This window comes from Scyliorhinus torazame, unplaced genomic scaffold (genome assembly GCF_047496885.1).
Source record: "Scyliorhinus torazame isolate Kashiwa2021f unplaced genomic scaffold, sScyTor2.1 scaffold_1546, whole genome shotgun sequence".
NCBI lineage: Eukaryota > Metazoa > Chordata > Chondrichthyes > Carcharhiniformes > Scyliorhinidae > Scyliorhinus > Scyliorhinus torazame.
The window spans coordinates 12,501-20,000 of NW_027309273.1; positions in this window are offsets into that span (position 1 = coordinate 12,501).

Sequence of the window (7,500 nt, forward strand, 5' to 3'; positions counted from 1 at the left end):
TTTATGACTTGTCCAACTGGTTTATGACTTGTCCAGAGAGGAAAGTGGTTTATGACTTGTCCAGAGAAGAAAGTGGTTTATGACTTGTCCAGAGAGGAGAGTGGTTTATGACTTGTCCAGAGAGGAAACTGGTTTATGACTTGTCCAGAGTGGAAAGTGGTTTATGACTTGTCCAACTGGTTTATGACTTGTCCAGAGAGGAAACTGGTTTATGACTTGTCCAAAGAGGAAAGTGGTTTATGACTTGTCCAACTGGTTTATGACTTGTCCAGAGAAGAAAGTGGTTTATGACTTGTCCAGAGAGGAGAGTGGTTCATGACTTGTCCAGAGAGGAGAGTGGTTTATGACTTGTCCAACTGGTTTATGACTTGTCCAGAGAGGAAACTGGTTTATGACTTGTCCAAAGAGGAAAGTGGTTTATGACTTGTCCTGAGAAGAAAGTGGTTTATGACTTGTCCAGAGAGGAAATTGGTTCATGACTTGTCCAGAGAGGAAAGTGGTTTATGACTTGTCCAGAGAAGAAAGTGGTTCATGACTTGTCCAAAGAGGAGAGTGGTTTATGACTTGTCCAACTGGTTTATGACTTGTCCAGAGAGGAAAGTGGTTTATGACTTGTCCAGAGAAGAAAGTGGTTTATGACTTGTCCAGAGAGGAGAGTGGTTTATGACTTGTCCAGAGAGGAAACTGGTTTATGACTTGTCCAGAGTGGAAAGTGGTTTATGACTTGTCCAACTGGTTTATGACTTGTCCAGAGAGGAAACTGGTTTATGACTTGTCCAAAGAGGAAAGTGGTTTATGACTTGTCCAACTGGTTTATGACTTGTCCAGAGTGGAAAGTGGTTTATGACTTGTCCAACTGGTTTATGACTTGTCCAGAGAGGAAACTGGTTTATGACTTGTCCAAAGAGGAAAGTGGTTTATGACTTGTCCAGAGAAGAAAGTGGTTTATGACTTGTCCAGAGAGGAGAGTGGTTTATGACTTGTCCAACTGGTTTATGACTTGTCCAGAGAGGAAACTGGTTTATGACTTGTCCAAAGAGGAAAGTGGTTTATGACTTGTCCAGAGAAGAAAGTGGTTTATGACTTGTCCAGAGAGGAGAGTGGTTTATGACTTGTCCAACTGGTTTATGACTTGTCCAGAGAGGAAACTGGTTTATGACTTGTCCAGAGTGGAAAGTGGTTTATGACTTGTCCAACTGGTTTATGACTTGTCCAGAGAGGAAAGTGGTTTATGACTTGTCCAACTGGTTTATGACTTGTCCAGAGAGGAAACTGGTTTATGACTTGTCCAGAGTGGAAAGTGGTTTATGACTTGCCCAATATTGTTTTGGTTAATGAGTTGTCACTTCAACTTGCGGCTGCGGTTTTGCTTGAATAACTGTTGCCGGGCTTAATACACGTCCCAGCGGGCGAATTTGAAGGGGGTGCCCGGGCTTGGGGTCACGTTGGTGGGGTGGTGGAGGGTCTGTGTGCCCTTCGGTCCTGGTCCCGTTGGGAAGGAGGTAGGCGTGCTGCCGAGTGTGCTTCCCCGGACGGGAGGAGCGGTTCAAATCGTGTGCCTTCGGCGGTGGCGGGGAGAGAGCGCAGCTGGGGCGGGTGCGGTGTGGAGACGGAGTCCCTTCTTCCCCGAGGGGGCTAGGGCACTGCCGGTGCGGGTGCAGGCTTACGGCCCGGTGCCTTTTGGTGTTGGGGGTTGCGGTTGGGGTTCGGTTTAGGGTTAGGCGATAGGGTTAGGGATAGGGTTAGGGTTAGGGATAGGGTTAGGCGATAGGGTTAGGGATAGGGTTAGGGTTAGGGTTAGGGATAGGGTTAGGGTTAGGGTTAGGGATAGGGTTAGGGTTAGGGTTAGGGATAGGGTTAGGGTTAGGGATAGGGTTAGGGTTAGGCGATAGGGTTAGGGTTAGGGATAGGGTTAGGGTTAGGCGATAGGGTTAGGGTTAGGGATAGGGTTAGGGTTAGGCGATAGGGTTAGGGTTAGGGATAGGGTTAGGGTTAGGGATAGGGTTAGGGTTAGGGTTAGGGATAGGGTTAGGGTTAGGGATAGGGTTAGGCGATAGGGTTAGGGTTAGGGTTAGGGTTAGGGTTAGGGATAGGGTTAGGGTTAGGGATAGGGTTAGGGTTAGGCGATGGGGTTAGAGCTAGGGTTAGGGTTAGGGTTAGGGATAGGTTTAGGGTTAGGGGATAGGGTTAGGGTTAGGGATAGGGTTAGGGTTAGGGTTAGGGTTAGGCGATAGGGTTAGGGATAGGGTTAGGGTTAGGCGATAGGGTTAGGGATAGGGTTAGGGTTAGGGTTAGGGATAGGGTTAGGGTTAGGGTTAGGGTTAGGGATAGGGTTAGGGTTAGCGTTAGGGATAGGGTTAGGGTTAGGGATAGGGTTAGGGTTAGGGTTAGGGATAGGGTTAGGGTTAGGGATAGGGTTAGGGATAGGGTTAGGGTTAGGCGATGGGGTTAGAGTTAGGGATAGGGTTAGGGTTAGGGTTAGGGATAGGGTTAGGGTTAGGCGATAGGGTTAGGGATACGGTTAGGGGTAGGGATAGGGAGTATCTGGGACGGGCAGAGACTCCTCGGCGGTCCCCCCGGTCCCTGGCGGGCAGACGGACCTCCTGGGCCGGAGGCAGCCTCCGCCGGCGTTACACCCTGTCCCTGGCGGGCAGAGGGACCTCCTGGGCCGGGTGCAGCCTCCGCCGGCGGACCCCCCGGTCCCTGGCGGGCAGAGGGAGCTCCTGGGCCGGGTGCAGCCTCCGGCGGCGGTCCCCCCGGTCCCTGGCGGGCAGAGGGAGCTCCTGGGCCCGGTGCCGCCTCCGCCGGCGGTCCCCCCGGTCCCTGGCGGGCAGAGGGACCTCCTGGGCCGGGTGCAGCCTCCGCCGGAGGACCCCCCGGTCCCTGGCGGGCAGAGGGAGCTCCTGGGCCGGGTGCAGCCTCCGGCGGCGGTCCCCCCGGTCACTGGCGGGCAGAGGGAGCTCCTGGGCCCGGTGCAGCCTCCGCCGGCGGTCCCCCCGGTCCCTGGCGGGCAGAGGGAGCTCCTGGGCCGGGTGCAGCCTCCGGCGGCGGTCCCCCCGGCCCCTGGCGGGCAGAGGGAGCTCCTGGGCCCGGTGCAGCCTCCGCCGGCGGTCCGCCCGGTCCCTGGCGGGCAGAGGGACCTCCTGGGCCGGGTGCAGCCTCCGCCGGCGGTCCCCCCGGTCCCTGGCGGGCAGAGGGAGCTCCTGGGCCGGGTGCAGCCTCCGGCGGCGGTCCCCCCGGTCCCTGGCGGGCAGAGGGAGCTCGTGGGCCCGGTGCAGCCTCCGCCGGCGGTCCCCCCGGTCCCTGGCGGGCAGAGTGACCTCCTGGGCCGGGTTCAGCCTCCGCCGGCGGTCCCCCCGGTTCCTGGCGGGCAGAGGGAGCTCCTGGGCCGGGCTCAGCCTCCGCCGGCGGTCCCCCCGGTCCCTGGCGGGCAGAGTGACCTGCTGGGCCCGGTGCAGCCTCCGCCGGCGGTCCCCCCGGTTCCTGGCGGGCAGAGGGAGCTCCTGGGCCCGGTGCAGACTCCCCCGGCGGTGCACCGGTCCCCGGCGGGCAGAGGGCGCTCGTGTACCGGGTGCAGCGTCCGCCGGCGGTGCACCGGTCCCTGGCGGGCTCAGAGAGCGCCTCGGCCGGGGATCGTCTCGTCCCAACGTCCGCCTGGTCCGTGGCCCGCAGGGGGCGCTGTCGGGCGGGGTACGGCCACGGCCCGACGTGCCTCCGGTGGGCTGCGGTCAGTGTGTGCCGCCGTTGGCCGGCTGCGGGGCTTGGTGCTGTTCCAGCCGTGCGTTAGGTGGGCGAACGGCAGGGGGCGCCCCTTGGGCGGGTGGCGGGCCCCGCGCGGGCCAGCCGTGGGGGGTCACGGTCCGCCGCCGGGGCGTCCAAAGGGCGGCGAGAGGCCGTCCGCCGGTGCTGACAAGTCATAAACCAGCGGCGGTGACAAGTCATAAACCAGCGGCGGTGACAAGTCATAAACCAGCGGCGGTGACAAGTCATAAACCAGGACAAGGTTGTTGACGGCGCCGGGCGGCGGCGAAGCGGCTCACCCCGGGGCAGGGTGGCGATTCGAGGAGGGGCGCCCACCCGGCCGCCAAGGCCGCCGCCGGCGGGGGCCGGGGGCGCCGTTTTGAAAAAGAACCGTAGGCCGGATGGGGTCCGATCCACCCACCTTATGCCGACGCCGAGACCTCATTCCCGGCATGACTACCGGTGGTCCGTCCCGCTGGTCTGCCACTTGCGTTTGGCGTCACGAGGGGTTGGCGGGGTACCTGCAGATTGGTAGGAGGTGGAAAATCGAGAAATGGACTTTGGTCGGAAAGGTCCCCTCGAGCCTCCAGGTCTGCGGAGACCGACCCGGGCTGCCGCCCCGCCGGCCGCTCGGCCCGATCGGGCGCGAATTTCTTCCGATTTTCGCCCTTTTTTCGGGTTTTCGGCCGGCGCTCCAAACGGCGGCCCGACGCCCCGCCGAGGCCGGGGACGTCTCTCCGGAGCGCGAGGGACCGGATCAGACCTCGTCGGCACTGGCATGGCCACCGCAACGCTCGGACTTAGCCTGGGGAGGCTGGTCGAGGCGGTGGCAAGTCATGAACCAGTGGAGTCTGGCGGAGACTGTGGCAAGTCATAAACCAGTCGGACTTAGCCTGTGGAGGCTGGTCCAGGCAGCGGCAAGTCATAAACCAGTCGGACTTAGCCTGTGGAGGCAGGTCCAGGCAGTGGCAAGTCATAAACCAGTCGGACTCAGCCTGTGGAGGCAGGGCCAGGCAGTGGCAAGTCATGAACCAGTGGCAAATCATAAACCAGTCGGACTTAGCCTGTGGAGGCAGGTCCAGGCAGTGGCAAGTCATGAACCAGTGGCAAATCATAAACCAGTCGGACTTAGCCTGTGGAGGCAGGTCCAGGCAGTGGCAAGTCATGAACCAGTGGCAAATCATAAACCAGTCGGACTTAGCGTGTGGAGGCAGGGCCAGGCAGTGGCAAGTCATGAACCAGTGGCAAATCATAAACCAGTCGGACTTAGCCTGTGGAGGCAGGGCCAGGCAGTGGCAAGTCATGAACCAGTGGCAAATCATAAACCAGTCGGACTTAGCCTGTGGAGGCAGGGCCAGGCAGTGGCAAGTCATGAACCAGTGGCAAGTCATAAACCAGTCGGACTTAGCCTGTGGAGGCAGGGCCAGGCAGTGGCAAGTCATAAACCAGTCGGACTTAGCCTCTGGCGACTTCCAGGAGGTCTATGAGGTCCTGTGCCGCCGCTTTACCGGGGCCAAGGTTGCAGGAGAGCGGAACGGAGGAGTGGATTGGTCCCGCCGACGGGGCACGTGCATATATGAAAAGTGCACCCTACCGTTAGTTAATCACTTGCCCTCGGAAGTGTATGAGGTCGTGTCCAGCCGTGGTACCGGGGACACAGTGGGGGTGTTCCCGCTAAAGGGAGCGGATTGGTCCCGCCGAGCTGCCACTTGCATTTGTGGTCGAGTGTCTCGGACAGCTGGTTAACCACTTGCCCTCGGTAGTGCCGATGAGGTTTTGAAAAAGCCGATCTGCGGGGACTTGGAGCGCCTTCCTCGGATGGACTACCGGGCGCCCTCCCGCCGATTTGCCATTTGCGTTTGGCGTCCCGAGGGGTTGGCGGGGTACCTGCAGATTGGTAGGAGGTGGAAAATCGAGAAATGGACTTTGGTCGGAAAGGTCCCCTCGAGCCTCCAGGTCTGCGGAGACCGACCCGGGCTGCCGCCCCGCCGGCCGCTCGGCCCGATCGGGCGCGAATTCTTTCCGATTTTCGCCCTTTTTTCGGGTTTTCGGCCGGCGCTCCAAACGGCGGCCCGACGCCCCGCCGAGGCCGGGCACGGCTCCCCGCCGCGCAAGGGGCCGTGTTTGCCTTGGTCTGCCTTGGAATTGTCACCAAACGCCCGCGCTTCGCCTGGGGAGGCTGGCCGAGTCGGTGGCAAGTCATGAACCAGTGGAGGCTGGTGGAGACAGTGGCAAATCATAAACCAGTCGGACTTAGCCTGTGGAGGCTGGTGGAGACAGTGGCAAGTCATAAACCAGTCGGACTTAAGCCTGTGGAGGCAGGTCCAGGCAGTGGCAAGTCATGAACCAGTCGGACTCAGCCTGTGGAGGCAGGTCCAGGCAGTGGCAAGTCATGAACCAGTGGCAAATCATAAACCAGTCGGACTCAGCCTGTGGAGGCAGGGCCAGGCAGTGGCAAGTCATGAACCAGTGGCAAATCATAAACCAGTCGGACTCAGCCTGTGGAGGCAGGTCCAGGCAGTGGCAAGTCATGAACCAGTGGGAAATCATAAACCAGTCGGACTCAGCCTGTGGAGGCAGGTCCAGGCAGTGGCAAGTCATGAACCAGTGGCAAATCATAAACCAGTCGGACTCAGCCTGTGGAGGCAGGGCCAGGCAGTGGCAAGTCATGAACCAGTGGAGACAGTGGCAAATCATAAACCAGTCGGACTTAGCCTGTGGAGGCTGGTGGAGACAGTGGCAAGTCATAAACCAGTCGGACTTAGCCTGTGGAGGCAGTTCCAGGCAGTGGCAAGTCATGAACCAGTGGAGACAGTGGCAAATCATAAACCAGTCGGACTTGTCCTGTGGAGGCTGGTGGAGACAGTGGCAAGTCATAAACCAGTCGGACTTAGCCTGTGGAGGCAGGTCCAGGCAGTGGCAAGTCATGAACCAGTGGAGACAGTGGCAAATCATAAACCAGTCGGACTTAGCCTGTGGAGGCTGGTGGAGACAGTGGCAAGTCATAAACCAGTCGCACTTAGCCTGTGGAGGGAAGGTGGAGACAGTGGCAAGTCATAAACCAGTCGGACTTAGCCCGTGGGGGCAGGTCCAGGCAGTGGCAAGTCATGAACCAGTGGAGACAGTGGCAAATCATAAACCAGTCGGACTTAGCCTGTGGAGGCTGGTGGAGACAGTGGCAAGTCATAAACCAGTCGCACTTAGCCTGTGGAGGGAGGTGGAGACAGTGGCAAGTCATAAACCAGTCGGACTTAGCCTGTGGGGGCAGGTCCAGGCAGTGGCAAGTCATAAACCAGTCGGACTTAGCCTGTGGAGGCAGGTCCAGGCAGTGGCAAGTCATGAACCAGTGGAGACAGTGGCAAATCATAAACCAGTCGGACTTAGCCTGTGGAGGCTGGTGGAGACAGTGGCAAGTCATAAACCAGTCGGACTTAGCCTGTGGAGGGAGGTGGAGACAGTGGCAAGTCATAAACCAGTCGGACTTAGCCTGTGGGGGCAGGTCCAGGCAGTGGCAAGTCATAAACCAGTCGGACTTAGCCTCTGGCGACTTCCAGGAGGTCTATGAGGTCCTGTGCCGCCGCTTTACCGGGGCCAAGGTTGCAGGAGAGCGGAACGGAGGAGTGGATTGGTCCCGCCGATGGGGCACGTGCATATATGAAAAGTGCACCCTACCGTTAGTTAATCACTTGCCCTCGGAAGTGTATGAGGTCGTGTCCAGCCGATTTACCGAGGACAGAGTGGGGGTGTTCCCGCTAAGGT